The following is an 18,895-nucleotide window of genomic DNA, read 5'->3' as shown; positions in this document are numbered from 1 at the left end:
TGTGTTCTGGGTCCCTTACCCTCGATGTGCTAGAGCTGTGTTCTGGGTCCCTTACCCTCGATGTGCTAGAGCTGTGTTCTGGGTCCCTTACCCTCGATGTGCTAGAGCTGTGTTCTGGGTCCCTTACCCTCGATGTGCTAGAGCTGTGTTCTGGGTCCCTTACCCTCGATGTGCTAGAGCTGTGTTCTGGGTCCCTTACCCCCGATGTGCTAGAGCTGAGTTCTGGGTCCCTTACCCCCGATGTGCTAGAGCTGTGTTCTGGGTCCCTTACCCTCGATGTGCTAGAGCTGTGTTCTGGGTCCCTTACCCTCGATGTGCTAGAGCTGTGTTCTGGGTCCCTTACCCTCGATGTGCTAGAGCTGAGTTCTGGGTCCCTTACCCTCGATGTGCTAGAGCTGAGTTCTGCAGTCACAACAGTGTCTCTATTGCTTCTGCTTCTCTGCTTCCTCAGCTCTGGATTCTAGGCCTGGTAGGTGCTTCCAATTGGCTGAGCCTCCTACCAAGACGCATGCCTTATGGATGTCCCAAGCCTAGAGACAGAGTTTAGATATGGGTGGCCAAAGAAGAAAAGGGGCATATATTCCTTAAAACTCACTGTGGCTACAATAGCCATCCTCCTCCCACAGACTGTGGTAGGTCGGGAACTGCTGACATTGTCGTGGGGTTTCCAGTAGTATCCACGTCAGTGTCAGAATGAATACGAAGTTCCAACTCTGACACTTTCTTGCAGTGTTGGAAAAATAATGAAAGTACTCGGTACACTGCTTGGCACTGGTTAAGTGTTCATTAAGTAGAAGTTATTCCTGTTTCCAGTTCTGTGCACCCCCCTTCTCACTCAGCTGTCCTCTCTGTAGAGGGTGAGTCCTAGAGGTCTGACAGATGACTGTGAGTAGTTCTAGACTCATCCCTCATGTGCTGGTTTCATAGTTAACCTGTCAGGGGCAAGACGGTTTTGCTTATTCCCAAGTCCTAGAGCAAGCCTGACTCAGTGTCCACTGACACTGTTTATAAGGGTTGTTAGAAAGAGAATAAACAAGGCTACCCTTGAGAAAATGTCTTGCATTTTACACAGCACATTTTACATTAGGGATTTTATAGGTATAAACTTTTATTTCCTTTTTCCTGGAACGTTCTTGCCAGTTTCTGTACTCCAAAATAAAATTAGAAATAAAAATATTAATTGGTTTTTAATTTTGTCCACCAGCACAAATGCATTCCTTACCCTCTTATACTCAAGCATGTACAATGATCCAGGCCCTGCTTTCTGGATGGAGGCAGAGCAGTAAATGAGACACACGCCCCATTACATCAGTGCAGGATAAGATTTAGTTTTAATGAGATTTAACAAACCATTTCAAACTTACAACAAGAAGTCTATTTTCTCCCTCATTCTTGGAAGATATGAACAGATCTCTCCTAGCAGGGAATGCAAAAATATCTCCACAAGTTTCTTTTTATAGAGCATATAAAATTTGTTAAGCATCTATCCTGTGCCTAAACCATTATATGATTATGTTACCTAATTTGATTCTCAGAAAAGCTCTGTGAAATCAGAGTTATTAATTGTTACCACCATTTAAAAAAAAAAAAGGTAGGTAATTTTATTTCATTTTAAACCTGGTTAAAGAGAGAGTAGTTTTCTAGGTCCTTGCATTTTCCTAGACTAACACATAAGACATTTGACATAGCTTTTTAACAGTGGCACCAAAAGCTCTAAGATTCACTAATGGAGAAACAAGAGAGCTTATCCCCCAGCTGTATGGAAACTGAAAGAAGCCAATGTCACGCCACTTTCCAGTGTGACATCTCCTGATCTTCATGCAAACAGCATGACCGAGAGCGGCTCGCGCATGCGCCCTGAAACAGGACTGCCTGGGTTCGAATTACGATTGTCACTGATTGGCTGCATGACCTTGGGAAAGCCACTTAACTTCTCCATGCCTTAGTTCCCTCATCAGTAAAATGAGGTAGGTACTATGATTTTACTCACTTTACAGATGAAGAAACAAAAGTCTTAACGAGGGCGGAAGTAACAAATGGAAATTAAACGNTTCTGGGTCCCTTACCCTCGATGTGCTAGAGCTGAGTTCTGCAGTCACAACAGTGTCTCTATTGCTTCTGCTTCTCTGCTTCCTCAGCTCTGGATTCTAGGCCTGGTAGGTGCTTCCAATTGGCTGAGCCTCCTACCAAGACACATGCCTTATGGATGTCCCAAGCCTAGAGACAGAGTTTAGATATGGGTGGCCAAAAAAGTAAAGTGGCATATATTCCTTAAAACTCACTGTGGCTACAATAGCCATCCTCCTCCCACAGACTGTGGTAGGTCGGGAACTGCTGACATTGTCGTGGGGTTTCCAGTAGTATCCACGTCAGTGTCAGAATGAATACGAAGTTCCAACTCTGACACTTTCTTGCAGTGTTGGAAAAATAATGAAAGTACTCGGTACACTGCTTGGCACTGGTTAAGTGTTCATTAAGTAGAAGTTATTCCTGTTTCCAGTTCTGTGCACCCCCCTTCTCACTCAGCCGTCCTCTCTGTAGAGGGTGAGTCCTAGAGGTCTGACAGATGACTGTGAGTAGTTCTAGAGTCATCCCTCATGTGCTGGTTTCATAGTTAACCTGTCAGGGGCAAGACGATTTTGCTTATTCCCAAGTCCTAGAGCAAGCCTGACTCAGTGTCCACTGACACTGTTTATAAGGGTTGTTAGAAAGAGAATAAACAAGGCTACCCTTGAGAAAATGTCTTGCATTTTACACAGCACATTTTACATTAGGGATTTTATAGGTATAAACTTTTATTTCCTTTTTCCTGGAACGTTCTTGCCAGTTTCTGTACTCCAAAATAAAATTAGAAATAAAAATATTAATTGGTTTTTAATTTTGTCCACCAGCACAAATGCATTCCTTACCCTCTTATACTCAAGCATGTACAATGATCCAGGCCCTGCTTTCTGGATGGAGGCAGAGCAGTAAATGAGACACACGCCCCATTACATCAGTGCAGGATAAGATTTAGTTTTAATGAGATTTAACAAACCATTTCAAACTTACAACAAGAAGTCTATTTTCTCCCTCATTCTTGGAAGATATGAACAGATCTCTCCTAGCAGGGAATGCAAAAATATCTCCACAAGTTTCTTTTTATAGAGCATATAAAATTTGTTAAGCATCTATCCTGTGCCTAAACCATTATATGATTATGTTACCTAATTTGATTCTCAGAAAAGCTCTGTGAAATCAGAGTTATTAATTGTTACCACCATTTAAAAAAAAAAAGGTAGGTAATTTTATTTCATTTTAAACCTGGTTAAAGAGAGAGTAGTTTTCTAGGTCCTTGCATTTTCCTAGACTAACACATAAGACATTTGACATAGCTTTTTAACAGTGGCACCAAAAGCTCTAAGATTCACTAATGGAGAAACAAGAGAGCTTATCCCCCAGCTGTATGGAAACTGAAAGAAGCCAATGTCACGCCACTTTCCAGTGTGACATCTCCTGATCTTCATGCAAACAGCGTGACTGAGAGCGGCTCGCGCATGCGCCCTGAAACAGGACTGCCTGGGTTCGAATTACGATTGTCACTGATTGGCTGCATGACCTTGGGAAAGCCACTTAACTTCTCCATGCCTTAGTTCCCTCATCAGTAAAATGAGGTAGGTACTATGATTTTACTCACTTTACAGATGAAGAAACAAAAGTCTTAACGAGGGCGGAAGTAACAAATGGAAATTAAACGTTTTCAGGTTAGAGCCCATATTTCTTCTTTACGTTTCCTCCACATTTTACAGCATATCAGTAGCAGGTGGATGTCGAATTAAGGCTTCTTAGATTAACAAACAATCTCAATCTCTAAGTTTATGATGTTGGGTGTTTGGGGGGAGGGAGTCAGAAAACTGTGAAAAAACAATATTAGCTATATTTATCTCCAAGTCCCCAAATGATAAAGAAGGGTATTGAGACCTCTCTTCTATGTGGTCATACATCTTTCTCTTTAAGGAGGCAGAGATATATTTAACACAGGGTGCTATTTTAAAGGCAGACCTGTAAGGGCTTGAATCACAGATCCACTACCTAGAGCTCTTACGACTTTGGGAAGATTACTTAACTACATGGCTTCAGCATTGTTATGTATAAAACGGGGAAGGCAATATGGAAATACAAAATACGATTGTGTATGAAATTACCCAGTACACGTATGTGCACTCAGACGTGCATTCTTTTCCTATTTCAACAGAGAAGCTCTCCTAAAAGAAGAAGTTTGAAGTGGAGGGAAATTCGTGGCATGACTTGCTGTGGCCCTCTGAGGCACAGAGTGTTAAAGATGGCTGTGGATAGGTTTGATCTTGAATACCACTGTGATGACGACGGCGGGGTCAAATTATTTTTTAATATTAAAAAATATTTAAAATATATGAAAACATTGCCATTGATTGCTGCCTTGAATGTCTCACTATAAATCGTTCTCTTGTAATAAAGACAAATGTGAGGCAACCATATATATGTAAAACAGACAGGCCAAACACCAAAAATTCAATAAGAGTATTTTTTTTTAGTAGAATATAGAGAAACTGCTAATCTCAGAAACCTAGTAATGAGCTTTCACAGGCTGGAGAATACGAAATGTTGAATTAGCTAAACCTAAAAAGGAGGAAGAAATATTAGGATCATTTACAAAAGAAAAAATAAAGCCAACAGGAAAGTCAAGACTGCAGACCAATACATTTCTCTGGTAGCTGTATTAGTTTTTGTTTACTTTTCATTTCTAATCAATATTGCAGAGAGCAACAGAGGTTCACAATGTAACAAAGAGAGAAATAAAGAAAATTAGGGACTTGAAAGAAACAGGAAGAGAGATGATTTAGCATAAAATTTAGGGCTTTTGAGAAAGATCCCAGAAAAATAACAGTTTAAATTCTTGAAGGGAGAAAAGGAAAAAAAAAAAGTTACTGGAAAGCTCTAGCAGATTTGTGAGATCTGGAAAAATAATACCGAGTATAAAATATCTACAGATGAAGGGTATTTTTACTCATCCAATGCACCTTACATAAGACATTATTTAAACTACTACTACAGAACACCATATATTAAAAAAGGAAGATTTAAGGTTTTAGCTTTCTTTGGCAGCAACTGGACCGAGTTTCAATTAGCATTCAAAATCTTTATCTCAAGATAAAATATCAAATAAAAATAATTAATTGATGTTGTAAAGGTGCTTATCCATAAAGGATATCAGCTCTTTAACCCTGAGATATGAATCTTGGATTTGTCATGTACCAGAACGATGTTTTAAATCTGTGAAATCTTCTGAAAAGCCAAATAATTTACATTGTCATTTATCTTTACTCTCAGAAAAACGCAGTGTTCCTTAATGACAGAATTATGAGAAATTAAGCTTGTCTACACAATGAAGAGTCAGGCTCGGAACCAAAAAAATAAGTCCTTGGATTGATTCTACCAGCTCCAATCCAGCTACCGTGACATTTGGTGGGATTTTTAATGCTGTGTATTTAAAACTTTCTTCCACTTTTTTTTTTTATTATGATATGTTAGTCACCATACAGTACATCATTAGTTTTTAATGCTGTGTTCCGTGATTCATTATTTGGGTATAACACCCAGTGCTCCATGCAAGAATTTTTTTTTTTTTTAAATTTATTTATTTGACAGAGAGAGACAGCCAGCGAGAGAGGGAACACAAGCAGGGGGAGTGGGAGAGGAAGAAGCAGGCTCACAGCGGAGGAGCCCGATGTGGGGCCCGATCCCATCACACGGGATCACGCCCTGAGCCGAAGGCAGAAGCCCAGCCGCTGTGCCACCCAGGCGCCCCTCCATGCAAGAATTTGATCCCATTTATAATCTACCCTTTACCCATGGAAAGTATTTCAAATGTAGAAAGTTACCTGGAATGATTATTTTCTCCTCTCAGCTGTTGAAAGTACTCTTTACCACTTTGAAAGGGCTAAGCAATAGAACAGATGCCACAACTACTAGTGTGTCTGGCTGTAAAATTTTCACTGACTACCTATTTTTAAAAAATTAGAAATCTAGATGAACCAAATCGAGAGGAACATGTTAATTCTTAACGTCAGTTTTTCTTACACTAGTAATGTCTGGTAGGAAAGCTATACTTTTTTTTTTTTAAAGATTTTATTTATTTACTTGACAGAGACAGCCAGCAGAGAGGGAACACAAGCAGGGGGAGTGGGAGAGGAAGAAGCAGGCTCCTAGCGGAGGAGCCTGATGCGGGGCTCGATCCCATAACGCCGGGATCACGCCCTGAGCCAAAGGCAGACGCTTAACGACTGTGCCACCCAGGTGCCCCAAGGAAAGCTATATTCTAACATACTTTCATGAAACAAAGAATAAAAGAAATTTGGATGCAATATTAGACCAAAAAAATCACTAAATTCTTGGAATCTATAGCTCTAACACATCCAAAATGCACAATAAATTTTTCAGTAAGAGGGTATTTTTTTAGCGTGCTTTCCCAAGTATACACTTGTACAGTGAATTTAGACTATAGATATTCTTATACCACAATATGAGAACAAAAACAAGTTAGACTATGAATGTTATACCTCAATTTTAGGGCAAAACATTAATAAAGAATGCTAGGTAAAACTGAATGAGAATTTTAAAGATAACTGGACCATCAAAACCAGGCCAGCAACCTATGGGCCAAACCTCACTCATTGCTTTATTTTTGTAAATAAAGTTTTATTGGAACACAGCCGTGCTCCCTTGTTTCATAGTGTCTATAGCTACTTCATGCTACAATGGCAAAGCTGAGTCTTGCAATGGACTACATGGCCTGGAAGACTTAACTTTTTACTATTGGCAAAAATTTTACCATGTCCTGATCTCAGAGATCATTGCAAACAAATTTTATTTTACAACAGTTCTTAAACCATGGAAACCTCATAACTTAAGATTAGTGCTCCTCATACCCTTTTACTCCATGATTTACTATTCGATGTCTAGGTTATATGGAAAACTTTGGGGTTTTTTTTCTCCTAAAAAGTTCTTTGATTGATTCAAAAACTGTGAATTTTGTGAGGAATTCAAGATGAGAAAAATCTAGCAGATCATCTAAGAGCTTTTTATTGGGATCAGCCTGAGTCCACAGCCTGTTCAAATATACACAATTTTATCCATTTTGTATCTGAATATCCTTCTCGTGAGCAGGTCCACAGTTTTCTGAGGCCGTATTGAGAAAGGTTCAAATGATTTTCATAGCAGTTTATGCTTCAGAAAATTGAAGAATAACTGATCTAGACAAATCTTAATCTTTAAAGATACAGATGATGAGGCCAAGAAGCTTAAATAACTTTCCCTCAAAGCTATATGACTAGAATTCAAAGCCAGAATTTCTTGCTCCCAGGTCAGAGGTTTTTATTCATGCAAGCCATTTTTTTAAAAACAAAATTGTGACATAAACATCAGAAAAGTAAAATACACGTGGAATTAAATATGTCAGGCAAGTATACTTTGCATTCCCTTCTAAATGTGTCTTCCTTTCCTGACTTTGATGACACAGATGGGGAGGTAAGCTCGAGATCCTGGCCCTGGGTCTCTCAGGGTGGTATGTGTGATGTGAACCGAGCAGACTGTGTACCGTCTGACATGAACCCAGTGGAGCATATTGGCCTAAAACCATTGCCAAATACAAAATTCAAAGAGACAGCCAGGAGAGTCTGCTGATCTCAATATAAAAGTTGCCCTAAGATCTTACAGTTGGAAACATGATGGTCTGCACTTGCCCCATTTTTTCCCACTTGTCCTGTGTGCTAGCTTCTCTTGTGTTTCTGAGGAGGGAGAAGGAACAGGGAAAAGAGCCAACACCTCTTGACCCAACTGACTGACGTCGTTCTCTCCTTGGCTGGTTGCCCGGCTTTATTTTTCCTGTTCACGGATGTGGTGCTGAGCTCCCTCCTCACGAGAGGTCTCACTCTGCAGCGGCTTCTCTAGGTACTGGTGGGTTTGCGCTCACCACCTCCACCTCCCCTGCCGCTGGCATTCACAAGCCTACTTCTGGGATTGCCTCTCCCCCTCCCACGCTGTGGCCGTCCTGGCAAAGCTGTTAATCCCAACATACCGTCCACGGTCACTGCAGGGAGAATGCGTGCACACCCATCTTCTGTGCCACTCGGGGACTGTGGAGCTTGTGAAATCTCTCTCTTCTAATCACTGCGAGGAAGCAAAACTATTGATCAAAATGCTGTTCTCCTGATAGGGCAACTTACCTACATTTGCTTAAACATCATATATATACTCTCCCTCCTATTCTAGGGATATCCCTAGAATAGGAGGGAGAGTATGGCCACAGTCAAAGAGGCACTAAGGGTTGTTTCTGACAGAAGTCCTCTCCAGAAGTCCTCAAGGGAGATGGCTGACTCCCGCTTAGATGTTCTTTAAAATGTGGAGTATGTAGAACATTTTGTCTCCAGCTTTCAGTCTTGACCACAATTATGGGACGTGCTTGTACATCTGAATTCACAATACGGGGGTTCTGCTTTTGCCATGGGGTTAGTAATGGACAATGATGTTGGTTCCAATTTTTCTCTATTACAAAGAATGCTCCAATGAGCGTCCAGGGCTCATACCTCTGTGTGCACATGAATTAATTTCTTTCATAGGGTAAGTACTGGGAGGGAGAACTGCTTAGTTACAGGGTATGAAAATGTAAAGTTGGTTTTTTTTAAAGATTTTATTTATTTATGTGACAGAGAGACAGCCAGCGAGAGGGAACACAGCAGGGGAATGGGAGAGGAAGAAGCAGGCTCCCAGTGGAGGAGCCTGATGTGGGACTTGATTCTGGAACGCCGGGATCACGCCCTGAGCTGAAGGCAGACACTTAACGACTGTGCTACCCAGGCGCCCCGAAAATGTAAAGTTTTAATATATATTTACAGATTGTCCTCAATAAGTGACTATTCTAATTTATTTTCCCAAACCTCCGAAAAACATAAACATATGCTCAAATACACTGTGAGCAGGATTCTGCAATCACAGCAACAGTGAAATACCTCTTAAAACCCATTATATTGACAAATGTGAACTTTTATATACTGCTGGTAGGAAGGAAAGGGAATAGGAATTAGGTAATGTTCACATCTGTCATTTCTCTCTCCAAATCTTCACCAAGAAAAATGTCAGAGTATTGAAAAATTGAAACACTATTATAACAAACACCTGTATACCCACGATCAATACACACATACAGACACTCATACAAACACACACACTTCTGAACCATTTGCGAACATCAGGTCTCTTTATTTCTAAACACATATATCTTAGATAGCATACATTGTTTTTCTGCCTAAGTGAGGACAATTATTAATTGTATACTGTATTTGTGAAGAAAAGGCAACATAAGATATGTAAGGCACCCAGAGCAGTACGCAGATCATGGTAAAAACGGTACAAAGTATACAAAGGTAAACAAAATGTATACAAAAATGATACTCCTTATACCCCTAAACAAAAATATGAAACTGACATGTGTGTATACTTTTTAAATGAGTTTTTAAAAAAGACTGCTTTATTTATTTGAGTCAGCATGTGCACATGCAAGCAGGGGCAGAGGATGAGGGAGAGAGAGGATCTCAAGCCCAGGGCTTGCTCCCAGGACCCTTGAAATCATGACCTGAGCTGAAATCATGAGTCAGACTCTTAACTGACTGAGCCACCCAGTTGCCGCTGTGTGTGTGTGTGTGTATTCTTAAATTAATATTTAGTTATTGTTTATATCTTGAGTATATAAGCTATTTTTTCTTGAGTGCTGCTCTCTCTTTGAAGAGGTAAAATGAAGCCCACAACATGTTAGATATCTCAGTGAAGATACCTAGGTTAATAAAGGCTATTTACTTATTCGTGAGAATCCACTTTTCAGTGGAAAAGCAACTTTAGCTAACTTGGTCCTTTTTCATCTTTTATATTTTAACTAAAACCCACGTATGTGATGTTGGTCTATACAAAAGAGAATATAGAATTTTCAAATATAAAAAGTGAAACTAACGTCCTTTAAAAAAAAACAAAAAACAATGCTAGTCCTCATGTTTCTTATTTTTTTTTACATTTCAATATTTTATTTCTTTGTTTCATCTAACTAACATTATTATTTGAAGGTAAGAATGCTCTCCTGAGTAGTTTCAAATGATCCTCCCAAAGGAACACATGTTAGGAATTTTAAAGGTGGAAAAAACCTTGTATAGAGTAGGCGCTCAGTAAACATTAGTTAATGTGAGTTAATTGTAGCTATGAATTTTTGATACTATAGATATATAGATATGAATTTGAGTAGATACTATTCTTTGTCAGGAAGATAAACTCTGCAATACAACTCCTTCACAAAAAAAATGAATCTTTCATTGGTTATTACAATTCATAAATTTGAGGTTGTCAGAAACTTTCAAACCTACTGAATCTTTGTTTTCATTACAAAAAGGAATATTTATCTCTTATGAAGTAATGCACTTCCCGTGCATATGAAACCTAGGCTGTTTGAAACAGTTTGTGGGAAACATCTTGTTACATAGATGTTGCTGCTAGAGATTGCAATGGGCACAGTGCTGGTTACAATAAAGTCTGATTAATTAACTTTTATTTTTTAATAATTCATATGCCATAGAATGCAAGTCAATCAGAAAATTACTTTCAGTAAAATTTTGCTACCAGATAATAAAATGAAGTCGTTAGGAGCCTACACGACAGATACCAAATAACAATTAAGAGCCCAATTTTCTTTGCTGACTTGGACTTAAATAAAATCTTCACTTAATCTTTGGAAGACTAGTTCTTTGTTATTAATTAAATCTAGGATTTTTGCTGTCGAAGTCACCACACTGGTTTAGTTTTATTTTTGCAAGGCTATGAGAAATGTTATTGCTGCTTCAACATATATAGTACACAGCACATAAAAATGTATCTCATGCTTTGTGTACAGAAACAAAAATTCTCAAGCATTAACAATTATATCAGTGGGAGTTTTTGCATTAAATTAAGCTTGGGGGAAGGAAAAAGTGTGGGCTATAAACAAGAAAAAATATTTCTCTTAAGACAGTTAAATGTTAACTAGGTGCATTAATCAAATTATGATGTAATGTTCTGCAAAGTCAGCTATAAAAAGTGTTTTCCATTACTTTTCTACTTTCACATTAATTTTTTTGCAGTAAAAACTAACTGCTATATATAGCAAAAGGAAAGTACCTAACTTGATGCGTAATTTCCTTTTGAACCAAAGAACCTATAAAATTTCTGTGTGAGAGAATATTAATTGCAACTATACCTTTTATGGCAGAAAACCTTAGCACTTTGGATATCTGCCTGTTCTTTTTTGAGGACAAAAATTATTTCTTATCTTTTTTTTTATTTTTGACAAATTTCTAGTTATAAATGCAGTGCTTGGAACATTTTCACAGCTTGTTGTTTGTAGGTGGAAGGAAAGATAGAAACAAGGAGGGAAGGAAGAAAGGGAGGATGGAAGGAAGGAGAGAAGAAAGGAGGGGAGGGAGGGTAGGAGGAAGGAAAGAAAAAAAGAAGGAATTTATGTCAGACAATCTAACTCGATTAGTAAATTCTAGGAGGTGTAACATACATATATATTAGAAAGGAAATGTACTTTGAAGTTAACGATATTTAAAATCAGGAAAACAAACTGGTGAATGTACATCATACCATTTTGTATTAATGTAATAAATGCATTTTAATCCATACAAGTCATTGCTAGTTTTAATCTTGGACAATTTACAACCTTTGTTAGTTTAAATTTCCTTATATGAATCATGATGGAATAATCTCTAAATTTTAGGCTTGCTCAAATTTTTATAACACTATAGAAGGGCAGATGAGGGAGTTCAAGGCAGATCGCCTTCTCCATGTTTTCATAGCTGGTAGTGGAGGTGTGCACAAAAGTGAGCTTCTGGACTGGGTACTTCTCCAAAGAAAATAAAAACACTAATTCAAAAAGATCCCTGCACCCCTATGTTTATTGCAGCTTCATTTACAATAGTCAAGATATGGAAGCAACCAAAGTATCCATTGACTGATGAATGGATAAGGAAGATGTGGTATAAATATACTACATACGACACATACAGACCACACTCCCCCCAAATACGTGGTAGAATATTCTGCACCATGAAAAAAAGATGAGCTCGTGCCATTCGCAACAACATGGATGGCCCCAGAGGGTATTATGCTAAATGAAGTAAGTCAGACTGAGAAGGACAGATATCATATGATTTCACTCCTATGTGGGACCTACAAAAACAAATGAATAAACAAACAAAAAGCAAATCAGGCCTATAAATAGAGAGAACAAACTGATGGTTGTCAGAAGGGAGTGGAGTGAAGTGATGGGCAAAATGGGGGAAGGGGAGTGGAAGGTTTGGTTATGGAATAAATAAGTCACGGAAATAAAAGGCAGAGCATATGCAATAGTCAATGACATTGTAAGAGTGCTGTGTGGTGACGGGTGGGAGCTATGCTTATGGCGAGCACAGCATAATGTATAGAGCTATCAAATCACAATGTCAGACACCTGAAACTAATTTAACATTGTGTGTCAACTGCACTCAAAAAATTTTTTAAATAAAATCTGTTCAAAAGAAAAAGAAAAAAAGAGCTTCTTGGAAACTAGCAACAAATACTGTAAGGTTATTGACCTTCTTCCTGACTTCTCCCCAGCCAGTGGCCATGGTAATGGCAGCAGGAATGGTGGCAGTTGGGCCTCGGACAAATGTTTCAATTTACCACATCCATAGCGGACCCTGCAGTGGGATTTCTACATTTAGAAGTTCACATTGTTTGTTTGTTTGTTTGTTTGTTTGAAGAAGCCTTGTGTGGACAAGAGTTAATTAGTCCAGTTTCCTTTCCTTTAATGCAAGATCATGAGAACTTTGGGCAATGCATTTCATTTCCTTGGGTCATGAAAATGAAAAACAAAGTAAATTTTTATTTAATGGATCTAGTAGTTGGGGAAATTATATATAAGCATACTGTTATAGAACAATGTTTTTTGGTCAGGAGGCTTTCCTAGGTAGGAGAAAGTAAAGTTCAGTTTTACAGCAGTGCAGTTTTAGTTTGCAATATATAAGAATTTGAAAGATGAAAAGAAAGCCAAAACAGTTTTGTACTACATAGGGGCTTGGAGAAATAAAACTAACCTGCAGAAAAGATCATAGAATACCATAACTAATTTCAGAAATGTAATGAAGAAACGTAGTTTGGGTTTGCAATGAAAATAGGTAGGAACCCAGTAAAATTCCAAAATAATTTTAAGGAATGACTTACTTTGAAACATGTGATTGGTTAGTTTGCTGAGTGAGTTTGTCTTCTTTTTAGAATTTGATTCATACTCAAAGCAAACCTTCTTTAGGAAAGGGTAGAAATTCTAGCCAAATTGTTGTAGGGAACAGATATGGGTGGGAATGGGGAAAAGCCTTCTGAGTTAAGCTCCTTGAAGGCAGGTCAAATATATCTGAACTTCCCATATACCCACCAGCTCGGAACCTAGCTTAGAAACGCTCTCTAAGAATTTTTTTGTGTTGATTTGCCTAGAAATTTAGGTATGTTATCTGCAATAATTATTGTTGGCATAGAATAAAATGTCCTAAAATTTTTCAAGATGATATCAATATAGTCAGAATTCTGGGATCTCAACTGGAATTTATCAGTGTTCAAATACCTTAAAAAGATATTTTTTGAGGAAATATTTTAAGTTATTTTCGGACAGCCTGTGGCCAACCTCAGATGGAAGTGGGATAGCTCCCAGGACCAATAATTTGTCAAGTGCCAAAACCTGTACAATGGAATGGAATTCTGCCTTCTGACAGCCTGATATTTAAAGTGTACTGGTCTCATGTCAGAACATCCAAATCTGAGCTGAATGTGATCCAGGATTTCCTGAAAGTCTATGGGAGATATATAGTATTGGAAGGAAACCATCTAGGATCTGTCAACACTCTGTGTTCCTAGATTTTCTAGTCTTTATCATCAGAAAGCAATGTGCCTGGAACATATTTTCCATAATCTCACAGATATGTATAAACTATCTTCAGTCAGCCATGTTGCAAAGGTTAGCTAAGGGTATTCTAAAGAAATTATCTTGGGGAATATATTTATCTCCAGATAATATACCTAGTCTTCTAGTTTACTTTTTACAGAACTAAGCAAAAGAGATAAAAGATCTGCCCTTTCAAGTCATTCATACTGAGTCAAATCCAAGGAAAAGATAGGTTAGGGAAGGGGGGATAAGCTGTCAGGGATGGGCCTTGCTCTACCCTCATCGACGGATTAAATAAATCAGTTTGCTGTATTGACTGGTGTCAGACTTGGTGGTAGGCCTAACCACGCAGTGATGAATGGGACAGGCTGTGGAGGCAAACAGCACTGGACTGTTTCCTGATCAGGGGACAGCCACTGATTAAAGAAGGTGTGGCCCCTGTGGGCTGGCCAGTGATATATGTCATGGCCTAGAGTGAGGTCTGTCCATTAGGGGCAAAGATAATTCAATTTTTTCTTAAAATACTTTATTTTTTAGAGAGAGAGGGAAAGAGCATGAGCAGGGAGGGGGCAGAGGGAGAAGGAGAGAGAGAACCTTAAGCAGCCTCCCTGTTGAGCACAGAGCCCGATACAGGGCTCCATCCCAGGACTCTGAGATTGCGACCCAAGCAGAAACCAAGAGTTGGCTGCTCAACTGACTGAGCCGCCCAAGACTGGTATGAAGTATAGAACATTGAAACTAATTCAAGTCACCATTTTCTTAATTCTTCCAAGGAGGGTAGATAGCTAGCATCCTAGATACATAGGAGAGAAGTTAAGTCATTGTTTATGATGTAGGCATTGGGGCGTGAGGGCTTAATTTTCTCATGAAATCCTGTTTGAGGAATTTGAATGAGAAACTGAAATTATCCAAAGGGTAACTGAAAGGTAGAAGCAAAACACATACTGAAACAGAAATAGTACTTACCATGTATCAGGGACTGTTCTAAGTGCAATATGTGTGTTAATTCATCTAATCCTATCAAGTGGCTTTATGATTGTCCTAATCACTGATGGAAAAACTAAGGCACAAAGTGGTTAAATAACTTATTTGAAGTTACTAACTGGTAAAACTGGGGTTTACACCCAAACAGGATAGATTTAGGGCCTGAGGCGTGATCTGAAGATTAGCTGAGCCATATGAGTGGCAGGACTGGGTCTTTGCCACAGTGTTGGGAGAAGCAAACTGCCATTGGCTGTGAGTGTCCCTGAATGTACTCCTTGGACCTGCAAGAAATGCAAAGTCCTGACTCCTGTTGACCGGGGCCATCCCTCAGGATTGTATTTGTAGTGAGGAGCTTTGAGGGATGAGGAGATGTTTCCCCCTAGAGGCAGAACCGGCCTGCCTGCTCTTACTAGAAAACTCAGTTTTCCTCTCTGAGAACATAGCCCATGAGTGTGCAGGCTTCACGATGAGGTCTTTGCAATGTCCTTGTGGAATGTGGCTGGCATGAGAACCAACACAAACCAACATGAAGCTCTCTGGATGCTTCTGCCTTGAGTCATCAAGTCTTTGGTCACTGACCCAGAAGTCTCATGTCTTCTGCTGGCATCTGTGAAACACTAACAGGCTAGCTTGTGTGCTTGCAGGTAGGGAAAAGTCCCAAACCGTGCAGTTTCTGACGCACAGATGGCAGAGTCGTAGAGCAGGAGGACTCTGGTCACTGAGGAACTTCCTTGCCTACACACCATCCATTTGTCCAAGGGAGCAGGATCCCAGTTCTCAGGAGTATTGACAGAGACAGGATGCAGAAAGTACAGAGGATGCAGGAAGACGACAGAGACAAGTCAATGTTTCTTAAAATGGTTGTGCTGTTTGTAAACAAAACGGCAGAAAGAACACTGGAAGTGTGTGTGTCTCCTTTCGTAATTCTTGGCAAAAGTTACTTCATCCCGGTCATTTTCTGATTCCCTCCTATTTTCTTCTTTTATTTTTATGCCTTCTCTATACTTCACCATGGGTCAGAAAGTTTATGGTTATATAAAGTAAATTTCCCCCTTGTTTTGCAAGATCATGCAGAAACCTTGATAACCCAGGACAGTTTCTAGAACAATTTCCTCCTCCAATGTCAGTTTATGTAGTCCTGCCTCAGGAAGCAATCTAGGCTGTGGAAGGTATTAACATTTCCATAAATCTAATAAACTTCAACCGCTAAGACATCTTCACAATATAAATGTGTAAACCACACAAATCAGGCTAAACCCAGAATTCTTTCATTGAATCCCTACTCTGTGCAATGCATGAAGTACCTTCTTCCTTTTTATTTTTTTTTGAACCTTCCCTTGACTTTTTTTAAGTTAACTGGTAATGAGTTCAACTGTTATTGGACTTTTCTCAAGCCACCGAGAGTGGCAAGTGTTACAAATGTCAGCTTTTTTTTCCCTTATAAGAGTAATAATTCATAAACAATTGAGAAAAGTTGATAAGATTTCCAGGAAAAGCCACTCTGAGGTTGAAACCAAACATGGAACAATAAATTTTTTCAGGTTAAATTTGCCCTTAGGTCACTATAATACATACTTCTGTTAACATAAGTTGAGATTATTCATTTGATAAAATCCTACTTTTGAAGGAAATTGCACCTATATAGCTGGAAGGGGACTTCTGTCATTTATATAATTACTAGTTATTATTTCCCTTTACATGTTATCCTCTGAAATAATGAGCCCTACTTTGGAAACACAACCTAATAGAATCCTTCTCAGGAGATCTTGCCCCAGCCCCATATTACAGATGGGACATTTAAATCAAAGTGTCTTGACATAGTGATATTTTTCAATGACTCAATTGAGAGTCATAGCTAATCACCCATGTTAGGAGATTGTCAGAACCTAACATTTAATATTTAACACATGTTAAAACATTGTAATGTTTTATGTTAATACATTTAAAATGTTAGAAATTATATTCTAAATTTACAGTTGCTCAACACCTATTAAAATTTTGGTTGTGATCAAAACGCTGTCAGAGGATTGATGGACAGATGTGAGTTTCATCCTTTGCTATTGGTTTTAAAATCTATCCTTAAAAAAATCAATAAGCAAATAATTGACTGTATCTCAGCTCCCAGCCAGAGTCAGACAGTTTATGTTATTTTAATTTCAATTCTATGGACTAATTTGCTCTAGCTCTTGCCCACTAATGTCTAGCTTTTCTTCCTGACCGCCAGGTACTCTGATCTATAGATGTGGGTCTCATACTATTCGCAGCCTTGCATAGATTTTTCTATTAGCTCCTAAAATGGCTTTAAGTTCTAATCCTTACAATAAATCACTTATGTCATGTCAATATCTATAACAATAAATCAGTTTTTATAGCAAAAAAAATAAAATAAAATCTATCCTTAAGTTCCAGTATCAGAGTCATGTGCATGAATGACCTCAATTGGACCCAACAACCATCCTCAAACTGTGCTTTGATTTGATATTATTCTTCAGTTCTGAAGAATAAAAAACATACCCCTTTCATTTGTTTATTCATCCATCCATCCATCCACCCCAATGATTCATTCAAATTTTTATTGAGCCAGAAATATGGTTGGCACAGGGAAAATAATTATAAAACCAAACAAGGAACCCAGTCTCCTGGAGCTTACGGTGTAGAGACAGACATTAATCAAGAAATCACAGAGAGGGGGGGCGCCTGGGTGGCACAGCGGTTAAGCGTCTGCCTTCGGCTCAGGGCGTGATCCCGGCGTTATGGGATCGAGTCCCACATCAGGCTCCTCTGCTGTGAGCCTGCTTCTTCCTCTCCCACTCCCTCTGTTTGTGTTCCCTCTGTCGCTGGCTGTCTCTATCTCTGTCAAATAAATAAATAAAATCTTTAAAAAAAAAAAAAGAAATCACAGAGAGGGAAGTAAACCATAAGAGACTTTTCACTCTAGGAAACAGACTGAGGGTTGCTGGAGGGGAGGCGGGTGGGGGGATGGGGTAACCGGATGATGGGCATTAAGGAGGGCACTTGTGATGAGCACTGGGTGTGATATGCAAGTGATGAATCACTAAATTCTACCCCTGAACCCAATACGACACTATATGTTAACTAACTTGAATTTAAATAAAATCTTGAAAGGAAAAAAAAGAAGTCACGGGAATGAATTATGTAGAGTTACAAAGTGAGATAACTGTCTTGGAACAGAGATATCTGGGTCTCAGAAGACCCATAAAGAAGGAACATGACTTTAATTGACTCAATTGAGGTGAAATTTAGAGAGATATCAGGGCCAGAATACGAAGGATCTTGATTATAACCTTATGGACTTTGATCTTTATTCCAAAAGCAATGGAAAACCATTTAAGGAATTTAAGCACCAGGGCAACTTCAGCAGATTTTAGCTTTAAAAGATGGCTTTGCCTGAGGAATGGGAAAGAGATTGGAATGGGCCCCGGGGGAAAGAGTCTAGTTTGTAGGCTTCTTGTGAATGTGATCCTTGTGGGGATATTGCTCAGAATATCGTTTATTACATTAAGCAGTACCCTATCTATGAGGACCTAAGGGAAAGTTGTCCCTCCTGACACAGTACTGGGAATAGTTGGGTAGGCTTGACCCAGTTACTATCGCTTTTATCTTATAAACACTTAATAGATATCTTATAAATATTTATCTTATAAACACTAGGGAGATATTTAAAGGTAATGCAACTGAATATGCTCTCATATTCTCATTGGCTTCCAGAAAAGCTAAAGCCAAGAGTATTGGACTCCAGGGTATTACATTTTGTGCTTCCCTCATTCCTAGTTTTATCTTAATCTTTTAACTTATTTTCCTTTGCCTTAAATTTGTTTTTGCTTATTATTATTTTTTTAAAGTAGGCTCCGCACCCAGCAACACTGGGCTTGAACTCATGAC

At 38.8% G+C, this 18,895-nt stretch overlaps 1 long non-coding RNA gene across 1 annotated transcript in view; it reads right to left on the bottom strand.

The window, feature by feature from the left end:
• Positions 1 to 18,895, bottom strand: part of LOC117797114 — a 264,228-nt gene that overhangs the window by 80,643 nt on the left and 164,690 nt on the right. Inside the window, exon 3 of the long non-coding RNA XR_004622000.1 lies at positions 8,096 to 8,187. This is a non-coding gene — a long non-coding RNA (uncharacterized LOC117797114). The remainder of the gene's footprint in view (positions 1 to 8,095; positions 8,188 to 18,895) is intronic.

Source organism: Ailuropoda melanoleuca, chromosome 18, assembly GCF_002007445.2.
Source record: "Ailuropoda melanoleuca isolate Jingjing chromosome 18, ASM200744v2, whole genome shotgun sequence".
Lineage (NCBI taxonomy): Eukaryota > Metazoa > Chordata > Mammalia > Carnivora > Ursidae > Ailuropoda > Ailuropoda melanoleuca.
The sequence above is the reverse complement of the archived record's forward strand: the minus strand, read 5'-3'. Positions and strand labels throughout refer to the sequence as shown.